The 22738-nt window shown below is 38.1% G+C and overlaps 1 long non-coding RNA gene across 1 annotated transcript in view; it reads left to right on the top strand.

The window, feature by feature from the left end:
* Positions 1–796: 796 nt before the first annotated feature.
* Positions 797–22738, top strand: part of LOC113489705 — an 81209-nt gene continuing 59267 nt past the window's right edge. The window contains exon 1 of the long non-coding RNA XR_003400082.1: positions 797–880. This is a non-coding gene — a long non-coding RNA (uncharacterized LOC113489705). The remainder of the gene's footprint in view (positions 881–22738) is intronic.

Here is a 22738-nt window from a genome sequence, read left to right as displayed (position 1 = left end):
CTTACTGATCCTGTAACATCAGATCTGCTGCTACTCTATTTTCATCCCACAAAATCAGTCTCTGAATTAAAAACTCAAAATAAAATGGTTCAACAATGTAATTTTCGCCTTTTTGTTGCACCTGAATTCCTTATGCAACCAGTGTCTCATACTTTCCACTGGTACCACCCTGTCATTCCCTACAGTCTTCTCACAACCATTGTATTCCTTGTCCGTAATAATCTTCTCGAAACAGAACCAATACAAAAACATAGAAATACAATAAAACACTAAAAAAATAATTTAATTAGGATGTAGATAAAATAAGATTTTCAGAATTAACTAGTAGCCCTCTATCCTACGGGAGGAACAGAAAGCTTGCTTTTTGCAAAGTGGATTGCTCTTTTTTGTTAACATAGAAAGAAAGAAAATAGCCTAGAAAACAAAATGACAATTAGCATAAGAAAGATTATTTCACCAGGAGATAGGAGTTCCAGACAGTTGCCATCTGTTTATAAAATATATATAGTTAATAAAAAACAATAACTTGTTTTGAAAAGGGGGGGAAAAAAAGCAACATTTTAAAAAGTGGAAAGAAAAATATACGAAAATAAAAATGTACTTGTAGTTTCTAACAAGAATCTTTTACCTGGCAAATGAACCAAAACTAAATTCCCTCCAGCAAACAGTCATGCAGCTGTCACAAAAATCATTGACACTTACCAAGTCCTACAGGGCAGTTTCCATTCTGCACTGGCCTTTAACAAGGCAAAATACATTAAAGGTCCAGGAGTGTTGAGCTACTGCAGTTGTGAGGCCACAACTATGGAGCAAGGATGGAAAACTAGAGCATCTCTGCTCCTGGCTATGAGTGAACAAGCCACTCTGATGGTCATACAAGGTAGGTCCCTTTTTAACAGACTCTCAGCTGGGAGAAAATGCAGGTATAGGAAGAAGTGGAATAAAGTGAGGGGCATTATTGAGGAGAATGACACTATAAAACAGTGGAAACAATGAGGGGAAAACGTTATTAGAAAACTTTATCACATCATAGATGAAAGTCACAGAAACCTTATCTGAGAGGACGAAGATTAAATGAAGAATTTAAAATGACCATTTTACCTTGCACAGGAACATTAAAGTATACAGTAATATAAAATGTCACAATGAAAGGCAGGATTTCAGATTGTCTAGTCATTCCTAAGGCAAAATAGATTTAAGAATATGAGTAAAATTTCAGAATACTAGACATTCAAAGTATTTCAGCATGCTACATATGGATTCTTTTTTTTGTTTGTTTTTTTAAATTTACCAAAATTAAAGCTCACCTTTCTGAAAAATCTATCTGGTTTCAGATCTGAAAAGCCAAAAATGTGCGTTGGGAACCTGAAAATATTTCTATGATATTGCCTTTGTTTTTTTTTTTTAAAAAGGTACCTTGATTCTTCAGGTTAAAGGCTTTTTTCCAAGTGTAAAATACAGCAAAAGATGGATCCGAAAAGATCTGGTTTCTTCTCAGGTGCAAAATAAAAGAAGAGGTCACAATGAAAGCTAGCTGCTTTTTCACTGGAGCCATGCCACAGAGTTTTCCTACAAACTAACTCTGAAACTTTGGTAAATTACAGAATAACTTTGTAATTAGATCAGCTAAATTAAAAGCTTACACTAGAGTGGTTTAACTGTCTTCAAGGGTTCATCCAAACTGAATCTATGAGATAGGTTTTGTTTAAACCTCAGATCATAAACATACATTTAACAGAAGGTGTAAAACAAAAAGGTTTAGCAGCTCTCAGACAACAAAGTAATCAAGAACAGATGTCCACAGAAATTCAAACAAGAGGAATACTCTTATAAATTATCTGTAGGTAAAATTCTTGAACTATTTAGGCAGTTTCCAGTATTGCTAATAGCCACTGCAATCTTATCCTGTGTTAGCCTTATGAAGGTGTACTTGGTACATTCACTCACTCTACTGCTACTTTGTCTTGATATGCTATGACCACAAGTATTTCTCCTTATTTTTGAGCTACCCCACCGGGGGGAAACTGAGATATGCAGGAGTACAAAAGACTTCCCTATTTACTGGGGAAGAATAACATCTCTGCTTCTCTCACAAATGCAGTGAATATCAAGCTGAGAAGTGACACTGAGTATGTTTACCTATTTTGGAACTGCTATGCAGCTTCTATGATCTCCAAAAAAACTTAGCCTCAGTAGTGATCCTGTCACATCATCACATGTTAATCACAACATCACAACTGTAAAATGCAGGGCATTTTAGCAATAAGGGCTTGGGATTTGGGAAGTGTCTGCATGAAGCTGAATGTTTGTAACCATATCCTAGCATAACCTCTGATTAAGGGTGCTGGAGGGACCTTTCCTGACTCTGTAAACACTAAGTCTGTAATTGCATGCATGGCATCACTTTTCAAGGCTTTCAGGCAGCAGGATTTTGCAGAGACTTAATCCACTAAACCGTTTTTACTTCATGTGTAGAAACCTGATTGCGCTTCAGAAACAAAATAGTCTAAAAGATGCACATTTTTGTATGTACAGCAAATCTGAATCATTTGATTTTTCTTATAGCTCCTGGGCATCACTGAGCACAGCCCTTTGGGACAATATACAATCATAGGGATGAAAGACTCGCTACATTTCCTGTTTTAAGATTCCCTCAGGGGAGCAGACATTTTGCAGCTGAAATAAAATCAAGTGATGTCAGCACCTTGACTTCTGTGCTTCACTAGAAGAATATATGCATAGCAGCTTGATTCAACATCAAAGATGGGTTAGAAAAGCCATTACTCACTGTCACATTCCTGATGAATATGAAGAACTGCACTGAAGTCACAGGAGCAGTCTGTGTTCCCATAGTAATACTGTCACCTCTACTTTGCCTGACAAAACTCACCTCTGTTTGCCAGTCAAGTGACTGAAGGTTTAATTGTTTTCCTGTATGTGAAAAGTTTCTCTGTGCATGTGGTCATTGTACCCATCACCACATGGCCTCAGCCACAGAAACTTCTTCACATGATAAACATATATTTTTAGGCACTTCTCTCAACTTCAACTCTGAACACGGTGCAGAGGTGACTATGGGGTAAATATGTTTTACAAATGTCTTTAAGATGACCTTTCGCTCAACTTCTCTATCTTAGAAATCTTCCCCGAACAACACTGTGAGGTAGCTGATCATGTAAATCTCATGTATGGCCTCACCACCCTACTGCCCCTTTTTCCCATGCCACCCAAATGTAGAATGAAAGAAATTAGGTATTTCTCTGGCATCATTGGTGTCCCTGAGAACATCTTAAGCTGTGTTGATCCTGCTATTGCCAATTCATTTACATGATGTAAAACTGCTCTAACTCAACAGAGGATTTTGCTATTTATCTTAATGCTGCTACAAAGAAATGCAGAATAAATTCTTCACAGTATGACAGGGGTTAAGGACTGGAACTAGTTGTGCAGAGAGGCTCTGGATCTACATCCTTAGAGATTTTACAGGATAAGGCCTTGGGCAACCCAAGTTGACTTAGCAGTTAACTCTGCTCTGAGCAGTGGTCTGCACTGAGTGTCACCCAGATGTCCCCTTCAAGCTAGATTGTGCTATTGTTCTGATTTTTAAAGCAGCATTTGCCAACTGAAGTGTGTTAATCTGGTTCCTGCTGTGCAAAGGGAGTGAAGTATTTATTTTCAACGTGAAGTAGTATTCACATGATACTCACTGTGACCTCAATACTTCCCTGATGTAACAGTACTATCCCAAATAACAATCATCAGAGTAAGACAATGTTTTAATGGGTCCAACTTACCTGTGAAACTGAAAGGAACCCAACTGTACAGTGACAACTACAGCAAATAAAGTTGCCATGAAAACTCACTCTAGTAGAAATTTGCAAAGGTCATTTAATCCTAGAGAAGGGTTTTAATCCTAAAGAAGCTGGCGACCACAGCCTGTAAAGACCGAACTCTTACTGTCCGAGGGATTGTGAAGTTCTCAGTGGAAAGTAAAACTTCCTAATTTTGGGATGGTGTTACATTTATGAAGAGGTGAAAACAGCATAGTACATTTCCCTGTAACAGCTTAGATCCATTTTTGTGCATAGTGAGAAAAAAATTTTGTGACACTAAGTGTGACTATCTGAGAAATAGGGTGTATTTTTTTCCACACGCAGCAGTTATCAGCACAGCTATGTTTAACAGAAGCCAGAACTGGTAGGAAACAGTTTGAAAACAACCTTTTCTGAAGAGCTGAACATTATTATTGTTTATTGCTTAAGTTCTGGTAGCTATCAAAATATTTTCACTTAAGACAGTTCTTGGCATGCAAAGTTTACAGCCTGAGAAAAGTCATGCACAAAGTACAGGAGAGATGAGTAAAGATTACAGTCATTTGCTTGCATTTGAACAGTGAACTTTCACCATTAAAGTACCAGTAAGTGAATGAAGTAACTGATAGCACCTATTTAGCATCCGAGTAGCAATACCAGTATTATTCTGGACAATGGTACTGGAATAATGATTTATTGCATAAACTCATTAGTCTAAACTTGCATTATGCTCATCCTTTTTGGATGCAACCCCCTCCCTGGGTTATACTAGGTGGAATATATTCCTCTGCAGTTTGCTACCTGAGCTAAGTTTTCTGATATAGCACCTTGCAGCAGCATCACATAGCTGACTCTAACATCCCTCTTGGCTAAGCTTGATATTTCTACCATACAATCTGAGAATAAAAGGCAGCTGAGTTTGTTGATAGATTTTTAGTTCTGCTGCTCATCAGGGTAAACCTTAATTTTGTGAGTTATGTAACGTACTGATACATTCACAAAATCATTTTGGTTTTGACACAGTAGCCTGCAGCTGACGTAGTAGCCTACAGCTTGTGTCTGTCTTCTACTGCATATGAAATTCCACTTGCTTTCGCTAGAGTCCAAATGATTTAGATTAAAATCAGTTTCTCACCTGGGATAGCAATTTTGCTTTTCAATAAACTTAACTAGATCTCTAGAACCCAATATTATAACCTGTTCATGAAAACGTTTAGACAAATGACATTGGGTTCTTTGGATTCTTAAAACATGCCATTTTAAAAAACATTTAGACAGAGTGAATATTGTACTACTCAAGAACTCATGGCATTGAAAGAGTGATTTATCTTTTGGTTTGCCTTGTTCCACCTAATTGCTTACAGTAAGCTTCTTAGCTGCAACTATATTGACATATTCCTTTTGAGAAAGGTTTTTCAGTGTCATATCAGTGACATAGGATTAGATACTTTTCCTAGTGCATTTGATATAAAGAGCTAATGAAGGATTTTTTACAGGCAGTTGGTAAAAAAATCACATGGCTCTGTGAAAATGAAGGGAGTAATACAGTTGCTGAGAGGGGAAATCTATCAAAGGTATGGGGAAGCAGGAGGAAGAAGGAAGGAAATTTATTAGCAACCTTCCCCCATTAGCTTCTGTTTCCTCTTGCTGACCATGACAGTGGCCTGTGTACACCTATCAAATATAAGAGACTGAATGATGCCAGGGCTGGAGCAGGGGAACAGGAAATGGGAGAAAATAAGGTCTAAGAATTTTTTCTATGTGGCACTTATCTGTGGGACTCCACTGGCTGTGTCTGCATGTCTATGCAGCTGCCTAATACCTCTCTGGCAGAGATAGTGTAGTGACTTTGGGTGTGCCTCAGAACCACCACAGGACCCATGTGGAAAGGAGGACCTTTTCCCCATCCCAGATCACGTAAGGGCTGTGTACAACTCCACATGAGGTTCTTGACCTCAGCTGAAAGAGGCTGTGTAGAGTGCAGGCCTAGTCTCATCAAAGTGACCAGGAATGTTCACACTAGCTTAAACTGTAAGAGGCTCTATTTATAGTAAAGTTGTAGTTGGACCTAGGTTTCTCTGCAATATGGAGGAGCAGCCTGTGGATATCACCAAACCCCTCTGTCAAGCTTCTTCATAACAGGTGATGTCTCTGATGATGGAGCTTTTACTCAACAAGTGTCATTCTGTAATAAAATCTCATTTCCTAATTCCACATGCTGAACTGCTCTCACACTGGATTTACCATCCTTTTAATTTCACTCACTTTTATCTTGCTGAAGCATTCAAAAGTGAATGTGACTCTAAAGCTTTTTAAATAGTTATCAGGCACCTTTTCCAATGAATCAGATATGAGTATAGAGTGATAAAACTGCCTCTGCAGGAGTGAAGTTCTGAATGTCCCAAATGCATGTTTCAGCAAGATTTGTTTTCAGCTGAGTGAAAACTGTGGTTACTTTCTCTAATGCAGTGATTTCCAGCTGTGAATTTGACTCACAGAAAAAAAAAAAACAAACAAGGTATGCTTAGAAACTACCCAGGTAAAGAGGTTTTGTGAGGGTGTAGTATGTGTGCTGAAAGTGTTTGTATTGTAGTTGGACTGTTTGTGCAGTGCTGTCAGGTCATTTCCCTTGGAAACAATATTTTTTTAAAATATATGGTACAAATGATGACAGCAAAACATGCTTTTCTGTAACTAGTAGCTGCAAAAAATTAAGTATTTGCTACACTGAAGATAGAGACAACTGTGACAGTGACATCACTGAGATCAGAATTTCACTGAGTTTCTGGCATCCTAAATCAACTATAAGCATTACTTACAATGACATCATGAGAGTCATGTCTTAACTAGCCCAGCTGCATTTAAGTTTAACAGGACTACAGGTTGCTGCACAGTACTCCAGTGCACATATTAGATTTGCATCAGAATGCTCCAGCTGAGCTAGGTGGGAAGATGGAAGCAGCCTACGCAAATTAGTCTGAAACTAATTTATCCTGCTGAGAATATTATGTGGAGCTAGCTTAGTCACGTCTGCACACCACTGCAATGTGGAGGGTGGACACAAGAAACGAGCATCTCCTGGGGGTTCACAGAGTCTCACTGTGGTTCAACCTTAAAATTTCTCCTGTTTTTAAGAGGTTTTTATCCTTCCCCTTCCACCTTTATCGAACTTCCTCTGTGAAAGGATATGGATTAAGTCCTCCAAAAAACATTTTTCTTCATTTAATTTTTGAAATTAATAATTTCATTTATAGAATTGATTCCATGATTAACCCTGTCATTCTGATGAATGGAGACAATAGCAGCCTGGTTTTGGGAACAAGTAATTTGGGAAAGGAAGGGGTTAGAAAGTCTTAACCAGCTGTATGTCTGGAGGAAACGTCCATGGACTGAACTCAGATGCATGCACTGTTCATATGGAAGACTTTGAAGAATCACAGAATCAACTAGGTTGGAAAGGATCTTCAAGATCATCTAGTACAACCATTAACCTAACACTGACAGTTTCCAACCTGACTCAAACACCTCCAGGGATGGGGACTCCACCACTGCCCTGGGCAGCCCATTCCAACGCCTAACAACCCCTTCTGGAAAGAAATGCTTCCTAATATCCAGCCTAAACCTTTCCTGGTGCAACTCAAGGCCATTCTCTTTTGTCCTGTTGCTTGTTCCTTGGCAAGAGACTCATCCCCAGCTCTCTGCACCCTCCTTTCAGGGAGCTGTAGAGGGCGATGAGGTCTCCCCTCAGCCTCCTCTTCTCCAGACTAAACACCCCCAGTTCCCTCAGCCGCTCCCCCGCTCCCCGTACGACCTGTGCTCCAGACCCTGCACCAGCTCCGTTGCCCTTCTCTGGACACGCTCCAGTCATTCAATGTCCTTTTTTGTAGTGAGGGGCCCAAAACTGAACACAGGAATCGAGGTGCGGCCTCACCAGTGCCGAGTACAGGGGTAAGATCTAGGTCATTAAAGCAGCCCCTGCTTTAATGGATCTGCTTGTGAATAATAACTCAATACAGAACATAGAAAATTTGTTCTTCTCACTGGAAATGTGTGAGATTTTATCTAGTTTTAAAGTGAATTATTTGCTTGGGGAAATTGCATAATTGAATTACATTTGAAATATCTTCTTTGTTTTCTTTATTGCCTATGGGCATGCTAGGGAATTATAAGTAAGTGATGCAGTAAGATCATTTGCAGAAATAATTAATATTAGAAGTGGGACTTGCTTACAAGGAGAGTTAATACTGAAATATGTTAAAAAGCTATGGGAATAACACCACTCCTTCAATTAGGAGGAATTTCTTGTAATAACTTCATAACCGTGCCTTGATTTCACTGAAACACTGGTGGGAAAGTTAGTATATGAATGCTTCTGTTCAGTTTTGTGTGTCATTCCTCTGACTATTTCAGCCACAGTGCTGTCAGTTTTTCACATATCCACTATGAGCAGGGTTCCATTTTTTACATGTTGCAGGTAGAGCTGGTTTTAGAACTCTTTATGGCTGTAATGCTAATCAATAATGTTGTTAACTGAGCTACAGAAGATCTCTTTGCAGTATCCTATTAACAATACCAATGTATATAAGAATGTACTTGCAAGCAGTCTAAGGAAGATAATGTTTCTTCTCATTAGTATTTGCTATTGCAAAGGCAAATAACAAGCAGTCAGAATTACGTTTCTTCACTATTTAAAAGTCTCAGAAACAAAATAGTTTCTAAAAAGGAAATCCACTCCTTTCCCAAATGTCACAAAGCATAGACTTGAGTTATAGAGCTGACTTGTGTTTTGAACACCTAGGATGGAATTTGTCTTGTTCAGCCAAGTTGCAATTTCTTTCTGGTTCTCTCTTCCTCTGACAGCTCTTTACAGGTTCACATGCCATATGCTTTGAGATAGGAAAAAAGAACCCTGCAAAAAAACACTGATGAGAGAAAAATCATAATTTGTGAGATTTGTGACTCCATTGATACAGAAGAAATATTCTCTCTTTATGACTGTTTAAAAATATATTTCTGTTTTAAATAAAAAAGTACACTGAACAAAAGACATTGGTGACACTATTGTTAAGGGTTTTTCAGTGAGAATTCATGCAAGCAGGCAGTCATTAATGGAAACACCCTGTGGTCAGCCTCCTGACAGCTCTCCAAAATACTCCAGACAGAAGCTGGTTCTCAATGTATTGTTTTTTCATAATCCTAGTCCATGTTAAAGATGTAGGGGCAACATTAGAACACTTGCTGAGACTCATGTTGTTAGTATAGCTTAACCCTGCATAGAGAACATTAGAGACAAAACCTTAATTACAGATTTCTAGGGCAGCACAAAGCACTACACATCTAATTTCCTCCAAGTTAGACACTTCCATTTTTATAGGTATGGTCTGTAGCTGATATTTCAGCAGTTTTTTGGATTACCTGGCACTTGTCAGAAGACTTTATTTTAGAAGTTGTAGCTTTATTAAATTTTGTCTACTTGATCTGAAATTTTCACTCCTAAATATATGAATCAGTCCAGTAGGATGAGGAGCATTTCACTCAGTTTACTCTCTGAAAACAAAGATGGAGAAAAGGTATTGCCTTCCCTGGGTTAGAAGATTTTGGAAATTTTGGAATTGTCTAGTGCTTTCTATTTAAAATCTGGCAAATTTGTAGCATTTATACCAAGAATGTGTCTTATGCTGTTATGGTGAAAATGACCTAGACATTATTCCTGAATATGGCCCAGTCCAGAACTGTCTGAGACAATCCCCCAGATTGTAACTGTGAGATGATAGGGACTGTAGTCAATACTGATTCGGGAACCAGAATCAGAAACAGGGACACTGTTTTGCTAGTATTTCCTCTGATCTCATTGTTGAATGCAGACAATGAGAAAAAGATGGAAGGCCCCAGACTCGTATGAAGAAAATACAGGAGGCAGATGTGGGAGAATGATGTGGACTGCACAGGGAGAGGCAAGTGAATGTTGTCATGAAGCTGTAAGAGACATCCATGGAAGAGCGATGGAGAGACTGAACAGGGAATACAGAGAAGGAAAGTGGGCCTGGATCTGAAGTATATATGAAATATGGGTCTAATAAAGCAACAAAGTTATAGGTTTATGAGGAAGGCAGGCAAGGAAATGAAACTGAGACTGCCCAAGCTGAGTGATAGACACTTGCTCCATGCTCCTGAAGAGGAAACTGGGACAGACTGGTTGTGAAAAATGTTATGAGGACAACTGTCTTGAAGACTGAACTGTAACACATGCTGTTCTTCTAATATAGCTCATTGTGCATTTGTGAAGGTATGTCTTAACCAGTACAATAACATATAGAGTTCAAGTCTGTTCAAATTTCAAAGCACAGAGAACATGGACAGAAAGAATGTATGGATTTCCCATCATCGCTGGAAAGTAAATACTGCATTTGGGTAAGAAAAAAATATAAAACTCATAACTCTGTCCTTTGTCATCTGCATAAAATGACAGTTACGTTTCCATAGCAACAAAAACCCCTGAATGAGCTACTCACACTGCATGCCAATTAACACATCCAACTCTTTGACATGATTTTAGGTTGCTATAGCAACCATTTTTATACTAATGTATCAGGTTATCAAAATTAGTTACGAATAGTATCCAAGGCATTGTAGTTCTTGTGATTTAATTAATCTCATAATATTTTTATATATTTGCTGATTGAGAGCTTTTAAGTGTAGAGAATGTAAACCTGTGAACAAGATCCTGACCCCAGCATCACAGACGTTAGTCCAGAGTAACACCCCAGGCTGCAGGAAGTACACTCTGGAATGACATAGGTGCTGCAGGCAGGACTGTCATGGTTCTTTCTGCTTCCTCTGCATCATCATTAGCTAGAAGAGCTGGTGCTATGAATCTCAATAAATTACACAATTATGTGTAAATAGGTTATAATGTACTGGGAAACCTGATTAATTTTACGTGCAGTCATGATTTTATCTCAGAATGTAGATCTTTAGGAAGTACAGTGATCTAAAGGAACAACACTAAATAAGATCCTCTGTTACACGGAGAGTTGTCATGCAGCATGTACTTGCCTGAAGATAAGTATCTTAATCTGTTTTTTGGGGGGAGAAGAGACTGAAGAATCAAACTGTGTTCCTTTTAATTTTTTTTGGCACATATGATCTTTCTTGTTAACCATGCTCTTGGATAAATAGGACTATTTCATAGCAATGCCAACCCTCCAGTAAACTCTCCTAATCTTGCTGGTGCAGCAGGAATGTTGCTTTGTGTTGCATTCTCTGCAACTGCAGTTGACAGAGGCAGAGTGAGGTTCCACTTTTGATATTGGCAGATTACTTCACCACCTAAATCACTTCTGCAAAACTCCACCAACTTTCCCTCAATAACATTTTCCTAGACCAATCTAAGAGACAAAGGTGCTGTTCCTTCACTCTAATTGGTACTTTTCTCCCAACTCTGAGGGATTCAGTAGGTCAACAGATTTACAATTATTCCTTTGTTATGTTTTTTCAGCTTCACAGAAGTTTCTTTAGCATTTTAACAGAATCATAGAATGGCAGAGGCTGCAAAGGACCTCTGGAGGTCATCTCGTTCAACCACCCTGCTCAGACAGGATAATCTAGAGCATGTTGTCCAGGACCATGTCCAGACAGCTTTTGAATATGTTCAAGGATGGAGATTCCACAACCTCGCTGGACAACCTGCTCCAGCACTTGGTCACCCTCACAGAGTGAAAAAGTGTTTCTGTGTCCCTGAGGAACAATTCTTCAGGTTTCCCAGAAAGAAAATAAGGGTGGGTGTGTGTGTGTGTGTATACATATATATACACCTGTAATAGCATACACTTCTAAAGATGAAGCTTATTTACACAGCAACTTTTAGTTATAAAACAAATGCTGAATCCCAATGACTAGATGTCTAAATTATCTTTAACCCCCTAAAGCCAACTTGTAAAGCCTTTGTAAATGGTCTGCAAAAGAACTCCTTAAACATATTAGAACCATGACAAAACTGGTTAGTCATTAGGACTGTACCCACAATGTCTTGACCAGTTTTCTCACCAGTATGAGTGTGTGAGTGCTCAGGAGGCAGTAGTCAGTCAGAGCCCAGAGCACTCTGTATCTGGATGTTCCGGATCCTCCAGTCCTTCTCATCATTCTGCCAAGTAGTAAGTCGTCACTGGAGGTGTCTCATCTCTGTGGATTTTTTTTGACTTTTTGTTTTCCAAGGTTTACAAAGGCACCTGACCAGACATACAGCCCAAAAGTGCATGTATTAAAAAAAAGGGAGGTGAAGTGGTTCTTCCCAGACCAAAGGTCAGAACTCTTGCTCGTCAGAACTTAAGCTGTTCTAGCTTGGCCACAGATGGTAAAAGCTTACAGAGCTTCAAAACTGAGTGGACAAATTCACTGACAAATAAATACTGAGAACTTTGAATGGAAAGATACTCTCATACCACTAAATAAAACAGGGCCAAAGTACTGAAGCCAGTCAACTTTGTCCAAACTGCATAGTTACTTGGTCCCACGCTTCTTTGCTGTTTTCTGTGGTCTCAAAACATTCTAATAACTTGTTTTAGGAGGTGGGGGGTGTGGAGGTAGCTGTAAATAAATAATGTGCAAAAAGATTTGCAGCCCTCCTAGTGGTGCTTTTACTTCATGAAACTGAGGGTGTTTAATGCATACCCTGCAGTGCAGTATGAAGGCAGATATGTGTGCTGGAGAAATGGTAGAGAAAAAGCTGCAGAAAATTGGAGTCAGATTTTATACAATCTTGTTCATTCTGCAGTCCTTGGTACAAAAGTTTCTGAACAGTGTTGGAGCACTGTCTCAAAGACAGTTATCCTAAGCCAAAACCACACCTCAGGGCATACTCACAGTTAAGCATCACAGGCACTTAACAGTCCAGTGCCCAACCTTGTTCCTCAGCCCGACATAGTATGGCACTCCTAGTGCTGTAAAAGTTGCCATTTGAGAGAATAATCTTGGGGAAACATCAATGTCTTCTGGTCCCATTCCTATAATCTTTCCAAAGGTTTTACTATTGGCAGGATACTTAGCTAGATGGACTGTGGTCTGTCTGAATACAGCCATTCTCATACTTGTTAAGTTGCCCTGCATGTAGGAGCCCTGCTAGAAAGCCTTGTTCTGACACTGAATGAAAAAACTGACTCCAACTGCGCAGTAGAAATTTCCTCATTTCTAAGGACCACACTCGTTGTACTGTTCTGAACAAATTTGGCAGCTGGCTGAGATCTTTTGTTCCTGCCCACATCTTTTCTTTGGTTGAATTTCTAGGGCATCCCCACATGGCAGGAAATGAAAAAATCTTTGGAGAGCACATCATCAGCATCAACTAAGTATAATTCATAACTATTCACAGTCACAGGCTACTTTGCATCTAAAAAGTGGGTGTTCTACAGAGGGCATATTGTATTTCTATACTTTCCTGAGATGTATGAAAAAATGTCATGCTCTTCCAGCCATGACCTTAACATACATGCTTTTTAACTAATGTTGTTTTAATGTTTGACCCTTGAGCTCTGTCTTCCCTGGAGGCCTGAATCATTACCAAGATGAATGCTGCAGCTAAGTGTTTTTAGCAAGATTTGCACTGTGCTGCTTCAGTCTGCTTATAGTAGCCAGGTTGTTTTCTGTAAACAGTACTGAAGGTGATTTTGTCCTGTTACCAAATAGACATTCTTCTTTTCTCCTGAGCAGTCGTCTTGGTAAACAGCTGCAGAAGAGGTTGGAGGGGAAGAGGGAGGTGGATCCTCCAGAGTACTGTATCTGACTTCACCAATATCTCTCTGTAGCAATGGTTTTCTAGATACTTTTGATGACATTCTTCCTTGTGTTATCTTGATGACATGCCAGATGCCTGGAAGATGCAGTTTTTTTACCATGACAACAATGATACAAACATTCAAGTAATGTCTTGTCAAGCTCAGGTACATCCATATAGGAAACCACCTTAGAGAGGTGTAGTGTGGTGCAGATTTCTGCCTAGGATGTAAGGTATGGTATGTACAGTATGGGCTAATTTACCTTGTTGTCTAGCACTCCATGCCCTATGGGTACATTGTAAATGGCTAGTGCACTGTAAGAAAGTGCCTTTTCAGATGGCCATTAAGAAAAGGTCAGAAAGGGACAGGACTACATGGAAGGGATATTAATGGCAACAAACAAAAAGCAGAACAAACAAAAAAACAACTTTGAGTGTATGCACACATGTGTTTTTTTTTTTTTTTTCTGTAGATATAAATGGCTTTACTGGAGTGCTTGGAATAATTACCACCTTATTATGTATTACATCATCAAGACATGAAGGTCAGGCTACAGGCAAGTATTAGTTTTGGGAACAGTTCTCCTCACTCCTGAAACCTGTTGAGAAGCCGCAAGGCAACATGGCCTTTTAGGTTAGAGTAAACCTCTGGGTTGTCTTTCCTGTCTCCTTGCTCTGTGTCAGAAGTATCAGGAGCAGATGCACAAACAAACACATATTCCTAAACCATAATTTTTTTTTTCATTTTTTTAAAGAAAGCTCTGTTAAATTTAATAAATCCACTGTCTAGATAAAATTGCATTTATGGAGATTATTTCAGTCCCTCTTCCCTGTCTGTTGGAGAAACAGAGCAGATAAACACATGCCAGACCTGAAAACTTTGCCATGGCTAGCTTTGGTTCAGTATGGTGTGACACTGACAGGAGCTCCCAGAAGATGAGATTTTGATCCTTTGATGATTTCAGAGCTATGTATTAATGCACTAGGATGTCTTTAGCTTCTCACAACAAACACCTTAGGACAAGCAGCTCCAACTACCAGTTTCTGTTCTCTTCCTTCTGCTATGAGCAAGTGGCTCAGGCTGGCACTGCACACTGGACAGGAACACAATGGAGTTGTGCTGGCAGAAAAATTGGGAGACTTGTAGTAGCAATGCTTGCCCTCTGCACTGAACCCATGAAAGAAGATGCAGGCTTCTTTAGGGCAGCTGGTATCCCACAGGCACATGCTGGATACAGCTATGAAATCTTCAGCACAGCAGCTGCAACCATGTTAGTAAAAAGTTTTGTGTGCAAAACATCACTCCTTACTGTTCTCAGCAGGTTGCATTCACCTTATTGGCTAAAGCAGTACTGGGGGATAACAATGAGGTCAAAAGACTCATCTACACTATTGCAACACCTGTGAGACCTGCTCCAGAAGGACCCTGCTTAGATTCACAGGTGTAACTCACTATAACCCATCAAAGGACTCACCATGTAGCGTGGGCTTACCTGCAGAAGAGATGGTGCCCTGCACTGGGTGTAAATTCCAGCTCTCCCACCTGGTCCTGCTCAGATGATGTTAGATGTGAAGGATGGCATGGGATTCTTACAAATGTCTTCACACAAAGGGCTGAAATGTCACCTATTGAGAAGGCAAATGAAATCTGATTATAAGAAACTGGTTCTAAAATAATAGTTTACAGAAGTAATTAAGGACATTTTTATCGCCTGTTTTTCTACTACCTGATTTACAGCCTTTACTTGAAATGTTTTACAAGTATTTGTCATGTTTTGTCCCAGCACAGAAAAATAAAGTTCCTGACTGGTCTCATGAAAATTTGTGACTTAGCACCTCTAAGATAGAGCACTAGATTTCAGTGTGAAAAACCAAAATGAAACAAAAGGCTTCCTCAATGAGTTATTAAAATACAGATGTTATTTTATAGGAGAACACTCCCCTCGGTATTGTAGAACAAGAAATAGCTAGAGCCAAACTCTTAATTCAAGTTGCAGACATTTGCTGTTAGAACAGAGCAATAGAAATGTGATAATGATTAACCCAGATGATTTTTTTAAAATACACATGGAGTTCTATTGAGATTACAAAGGTTTTCTTCAACAGAGAAGTTACCAGGGGTAACTGCTTTTTCATGACAGGAAATAAATACTGTAGCAGCCTTTAAATACTTCCCCTTGATCTATCCATCTTTGATATAGTGAATAGGTGGAAGATTTGACATGAAATATTGAAAAATGTCATCCTGATTGTTCACTTCAAATTTCATACACCCTGCTGTGATAGTTTATACATCCTCCCTCACACAAAAATATGGAAAAGAGAATACAGACATAAGTTAGAACACCCTTAGGGAAATATTAAGATGTTATGTTATCATTGGTAAATTTAAAGGTGTGGGATGTACTATTTTCCCTTGATATTGTTTCTGATATTGTATTTTTGAGTTTTCAGAAGAAACACATTATTCTACCATTTGGGAATTTATACTGGATCCAATCAAACAAATGCATTTTATAGTAGTGAAAATAATGCTGGAAGATCATTCAGCATATCTTAGTACATTTATTATGCATTTAATAGTATCACAATTAGTTAGCATTAAATAAATTTTGCTGTTAATATTACCACAAACTGAGCACACTTATGTAAACTGACAAATTAATTATGGGTCTAGGAGATTCCTTCAAGGCCAAAAAATATGTCAGGTAACAACAAATCCAAGGGGTACTAATCTTCAGTTTCCTGGCCAGCATATAAAAGCCTTACTTTTAACCTTCATATATGCAAGAAATACCTTCTTTGTTCAGATATAAACATTACTGGAAGAACATTTTATTTCAATTAAGATTCTTATAAAAGCAAACATGAACCACTGTTGAGATGTGTGGCATACTTCTCACGGTCTCCAGGAATTAAAACTTCTGGTTCTAATTACAGTCTTGGAAAATTAATTACTGAGTTGGAAAGTAAATGTCTGAGTACCCCCAATGGTTCTGGTAATGTCGTACATTCGTCTTTATACACAGGCCTTGATATCTTCAAAGTTTTGATGAATGGACCAAAGCAAATTTCCTAAGGGTAATATTTTCTTTGGTTTGGGAAGCTGGTTTCAGCCTGTAGTTCATTTATTGTGAGTTCTCAGGTATTCCATGAGCATTACTTGAGGCTTTGAAGAAAAGAGATTTGACAAGTGTATTAAGGAGCTCTAGGCTACAGTAAAAATTTGCTTCATCTGCAATGTTTTTCTGAAAATTGATGATAATTATAATAATAGAAGAACACTTAGAGGATTTTTTTCTTCACTCTGCTGAGTACTGTGGCCTATGCCAAGAAAAACAAGCCTGCAATAATAAACTAATTAGTCTCACTAGCATTGACTAAACTATGTAAGTACTTAACATTGTTTTAAATCATACTATTCAGTACCTTGCAGAATTCATCACAATATGGCATTAGTTTAGTCTCAGAAATAGTGAAGTTACACCAGATGTAAATAAGTGCAACTGAAATAAAACTTTTTTCATCACTCTGTTAGTGAATATTAGCACATGATGTTCTATTGAAATTGGGCTGTTGTGCAGCAAAGAATATAAAATTCAAGGGAACAGTGAGACAATGAGAAAGCAGCATTACTTAAGAATGAGGATGGGGTTGGTATTTGAACTGGATTAGAGATATTGTCTTATGTCCTGCTGCAAATACTCTGAGGATGATAAATGCCAAGTAAGAAATTCTGCTCCCACAAAGCCCATGCAGGCACATCTGGACCACTGAGAGTCTCACAAACTCTGTGGCCAGAAGAAAACATCATGACCAGGCTCTTTCCCACCCCACTTTCTTCCCTTAGCACCCTTGCAAATGATATACAGACAAATAATATCTCCCAGAAGCTGCAAATATCCAGCCTATATTGCTATATTTAAGTACATTTTTCAGACAAGACATTTGACGTTTTTCTTTTAAAGACTTCAACATACAGTGAGTTAATTGTCTTCCTCTATAAGCTTTTTCATATGCCTAATTGCTCTTCAAAGACTTCTCAGGAATTTTCCTTTTATTCCAAAGTTAAATTTTTCCAACTTGACTTCTTGCTACCGAATTTTTTAATGACTTTTTCAGCAAGGCTGAGAATGTCCTGTCTATCAAACCCTTTCCATCTACAAGTACCTGTCACACACAATGGCCAAGTTACATGTTTGCCTTTGCTCTGATTAACTGAATATGTTTGCTTTCTTAAGTCTCATATTATACAGTTTGTTTGCAGCAACAATTTCTCTGTAAACACATTTGTGAACCAATTTATCTTTAACAAGGACATTAAGCTTAACCCTGCTTTAATTGGAGTGCTGGTTTTGTCTTTGTGAAGATGAGAGTAAAGAGCCCTAAAAGTATTTGAGCTATGAGGACCTCACGGATTAAACCTCTTGTGTCTAATATTTTTTCTGTTTAAAGTCATTCCATTTAAGTGAACATTTGTGATGAAATAAACAATGAATCCATTTTTTCCAGAACCAAAACCTATAAAATAACTTTTCTATTTTCTGCTTAGGTGTAGTATTAGAATAAGAAAAGATTTGTTAGTGAAAAATTGGGAAAAAGTCAGAATCTTGAGGCATGTGGGAGGGACCTGATCAGGGACTAGGGAATTTGATGGTCTTCATGACACCACGAGTAGGCTTTTGGAGGCAAAGATGTTTATGGCTGGGTCCAGGTTTGAGAATTTGTCCCTATTTCACAAATGTGTTCACAATATGATACAACTTCTATTTCTTGCCAAACATAGCACCGGTAATATGAAACATTCTTATGTCAATAAAAAAAGGGTGAGCAGCTAGTTTGCAACATATTGTCCCTGTCAGAAATATCTGGATACTTTGTATTAGAGTCCTTTTTTAGTCAAACTTTCCCTGGCATGTGTAGGCATGGGTTTTCTGTGGGGAAGAAAGGATGCGATCAGAATCTTTTTTTAGCTAGTCTATCCTTTGCTGTGCTGTACCATGTGATGTTTCTTCAACTGTGTGGCTGTGCAGCTCTCTTTCCTGTGCTCAGTTTGGAGCATTATGTGTACATACCCCAATTTATTCTATACTTCCCTGGGTAAAGTAGACATTGAAGGTAGCAGTTTGCATTTCTTATCTATGGATTGTAAATATGCACAGTGTTAGTCAAGTTCATCACACTGATATAAAATCAGGGGGCAGACACTGAAATGGGAAGATTTAAACTACTCATTTGAGTCTTTTAATTTTATTAATTTTACTATGGCATCCTTTAAAAATGCTATAACTTGTAATTCATCACTAATTTCCTGTTCTATGCCACTACTAGGCAGAGGGACCAATACTGGAAATTTACAGCCCTCTTAAGTTTTGTAGCAATATTATAGAACGTGTTTTTTTTGCTTCTATTTTATTCCATTGTGAGAAACAACTTACGGCAGGTTTGTGAGAGAAAATGTTCAGAGACCACTAAGGACCTAGCAGAACTGACTGGGAGGAGCTTTGTTCCCGCTGCTGAGCTGCTATATGTATCCCAGGTTTGACCTCCAACTTACCAGGAGCTACTGTAGACCTGGCTTCTCTAGAGAAGAATTTGCTACTCATACCAAGTGATATGAATCTTTTCTAACACTAAGAAAATTCCCACCAACACCTGAGGCCTGATAAAAATGTCATGGTATTCAAGGGGGAGATTTTCCTTCTATTTCAGGAGACGTTGGGCAGCATTTAGTGAAACTACCTCCAAATTAATTTACACTGGAACAAGAAACACAGTCTAGATGCATTCTCTGAAAAAAAACAATGCATTAAATTAACCTCTTGTGTAGGAACGATCTAAATTTTTTGAACATACAATTTGGTTTTTACACCTTTTCTCCATTATTCCCTTCTAGGAAGATAATTTCACCTCTCTTGTTTTATATCTACTTCATTAAATTTATGATCAAATATGTCAAATGTAAATGTATGCACTTGAATGCCTAAACAAAAGACAGATGCTAAACAGCACAAAAAGATATTTAGAAAACTCTGATTTTTCATATCATATTAGCTGTAGGTTTATTTTTTGCTACAAATTTACTAACTGAAGTTTTCTTAAACTCCACAGTCTTGATTATATCTCTTTACAATGCAGACAGATATTTCATTTTGAAAAAGGTTAGTCTGAAGCTTATTTGCAGTTTCTAAATTTTTTATAAATGTAGTCATATCAGGTTATGTGATTACTAAAATCAAATTTATGTTATGAATATGAGAGATAGTGAATACTATAAATTACAATAAACATCAAATGAAATTAGAGAATTGTGGAACTAGAAGGGGCTTGGAAGGATGATTTCCATCAAATATAATCTATTGGAAGCATCTTAGAAAATTGTAGAATTGTTTTTTCCATTTTGGGTGACTGTGAGCATGAATTCAGTCTAGCTGATTTGACTTTGAGAAGTGAAAAATTATTTTAGAAGAAGGAATTAAAATGGTGTTGCTGTGATAAAAAAAAAAAAAAAAAAAAAAAAAAAAAAAAAAGAGACATTAGGACTCCTAACAGTAAGATTAATCTCATGTAAATTTAGCTGTCTAGAAGTATATTCCAAGTTAGTTGTCAAAACCAGACTTCTGAAACAGGCACTAGTGGATAGAGACTCGTTTATTTATCCTGTTTCCTTTAGACCTTCTAAAATTTCTCACTTTACATATGCACCCTTGATCATGCTTCCTTGATGGTTTTTGTACATTAGATCTTCCAAATAAGTTGACTGAAAGGATTAATCAAGTTCCTAAGAGTTTAAGAAACCTTAAAAATGTGGAATCACTTTCAATTTTAACTTCTGCAGGAGCTGTGAACACACTGTGGTAGTTCAGCTGCCACCAGGTGTGTTAACTGTGACAGCAATGAAGAAAAACACTATGGCAGAAGCTTACCAGGTTTTACTCTTTAGCCTTGTTCATGATTAGAACTGTTTCATTTGAAGAAATTCTGACTGATTTATCTTTCTGTTTCTCCTCCTTGTTTTTCAGCAGTTTATTTAAGAAGCAAGAGATGTACCAAGAATGCTCACACAGAAATCAGATTCTTAACTGGAAAACTCATGTATCCTCACCTCTGAGCCATGTGATAGGGTGACAAACAAAAAATGTAGGAGTTTACTAATATCGGGAGTCCTATGAACAGATCTTAAGCTGATGTCTTTCATCAGGAGTGGATATGGAAATACAGACTCTTTACATGCTGGGCAGGATTATTAATTGTGAATTTACTGGGTCTTTCTTTGTTCATAGTATTAAGGAAATCGGTTGCAAGTAGGTGTAATTGTCCAGCGATATTATGCCAGTTCCTTATCATGGCTGGGGTAGCGGTTAAGCAGTGTCTGAACTTAGGGACCAAGAGGAACAGAGCTGCTGAATGCTGTTGGGAATGAAATTCTTCCAAGCATTTCAAAAAGGAAGAGATTCTGGGAAATTTAAAGGTGACAGTCAAAGCCATTATGAAGTTTAGGTGCCTCCAGAGTTATGTAGCAATCAGAGAACAGGTTTCAGAATGGAAATTTTGAATATAAAGACCTTCATTCTGCCTATATCCCATTTTGGATATTTAAGGCTTGGCTTGGTCCAAGTATCTAAGAAAATAGGGCAGGTCTTGGGGCAGGGTGGCTTGTAGGTACTGAAGCACTGGAAGGTTTCAGAAGCTGAATCAAATGCATGGTAGCAATGCAATGCAAATTAACAGGCCATGTGTCATTGTATTTTCTCATGCACTGCACTCCCTTCACCTTTGTCATTTCACTGTTTAATGATCCACAGCTCAGCCATACCAGCTGAGCATATAAGAGGGCTACAGTGTATATAAGTCGCCTCAAGGAAAGTGGGCATAACTTTTCCCCCAGGGAAGGTGGTCCAGGTTTATATCTTTGGGTTTTTTCTGCACTATAAGTATACTTCTGTATTTGTGTACACAGAAGGCAAGCAAAACTCTACGTGAAGTTTTGCTGGTCACAAGTATGACTGATTTCTAGTTGCTTTCTGATTGGGTTACACTCATGTCAAAAGAAGGAGCTGTTCACAGTCACAACAAATGTTTTCTTTAGCCCACATGGGTTTTGTAGGCATTTTGAAGCCTTTCATTTTTAGATTTTAGTAAAGAGAAAGGAGCACAAATATATTTCCTGTGAAAAGTGCTCAACATTTGAAACTGGACATGCTTTTATAACTTTCTTTCCCTTTCAGATTAAGAAGCACTGTTATCTTTTCAACAAATAATTTGTTAGGAAACCCTCAGCTATGCCCAATTTGAGTGGATAAGAATGAGAGAATTTTAGCCACACCAGTACAAAACCCCCATCTTTTTGAACAACAAATCTGATTACATTAAGCATATTCTTTCTTTGTAAATTCTTCATAGCAAGAGAGATTAGCATTAAAATTATTTTTAACTGACTGAAAGCCTGGAGGAAGAAACATCTGTACATTCTGGGGAGGTTAAAATGTCTTTTGCTGTTTCTGTCCAGACACAAAAGCATCCAATTCAACTGCACAGTTCAAGAATGCAGGTGAAGAGTTTAGCTTTTCTATTTAGTTAATTTGTTTTCTGACATGTGACTTGAGCTGAACATGTTGGCATAAATTCATTGCAGCTTATTCTGTAATTATCCTTCCCACTGTAACTGGGGGAGAAAACAGCATGCTTTCTCAAGAGCTCCTTTAGTAACATTCCTTAATGACAAACTGAGACTGTATCTGAGGGCAAAAGAATGAATCAAACTGGAGGCACATTTTCTGCAGACAGAATCAGTAAAGGTCAGTTGAGCAAAGCCAAAGAGCTCACAGTTTCTTTGAATTTAAATCTCCTCTATCTACTTGTACTTGAGAAATAGTCAAAATGGCGTCTTATAAAGTCAAGGCTGATATTTCCCTGTTGATATTTTTTCATATGTCTTAAAGATAGGTTAGCACAACAGCCTTGCGCTGCATAAATCTGGTGCAAACCTTGAACAGCAAAGCCCACTGGACGAATGAGACACCATTTTTATATCACTGTACCTTATTTTCCTCAACCTAAGACTTTGTATACTGAGGACATACCCACAGGTCAACTGATTTAAAGACTACCAAGGCCGTCATCATAGCACTGGCCATGTGATTTCACTCAATTTTCC

This window comes from Athene cunicularia (genome assembly GCF_003259725.1).
Source record: "Athene cunicularia isolate RWA chromosome Z unlocalized genomic scaffold, athCun1 chrZ_part1, whole genome shotgun sequence".
In the NCBI taxonomy this organism is placed as follows: Eukaryota; Metazoa; Chordata; class Aves; order Strigiformes; family Strigidae; genus Athene; species Athene cunicularia.
Note: the sequence above shows the minus strand (reverse complement) of the source record. Positions and strands in the feature narration are given on the sequence as shown.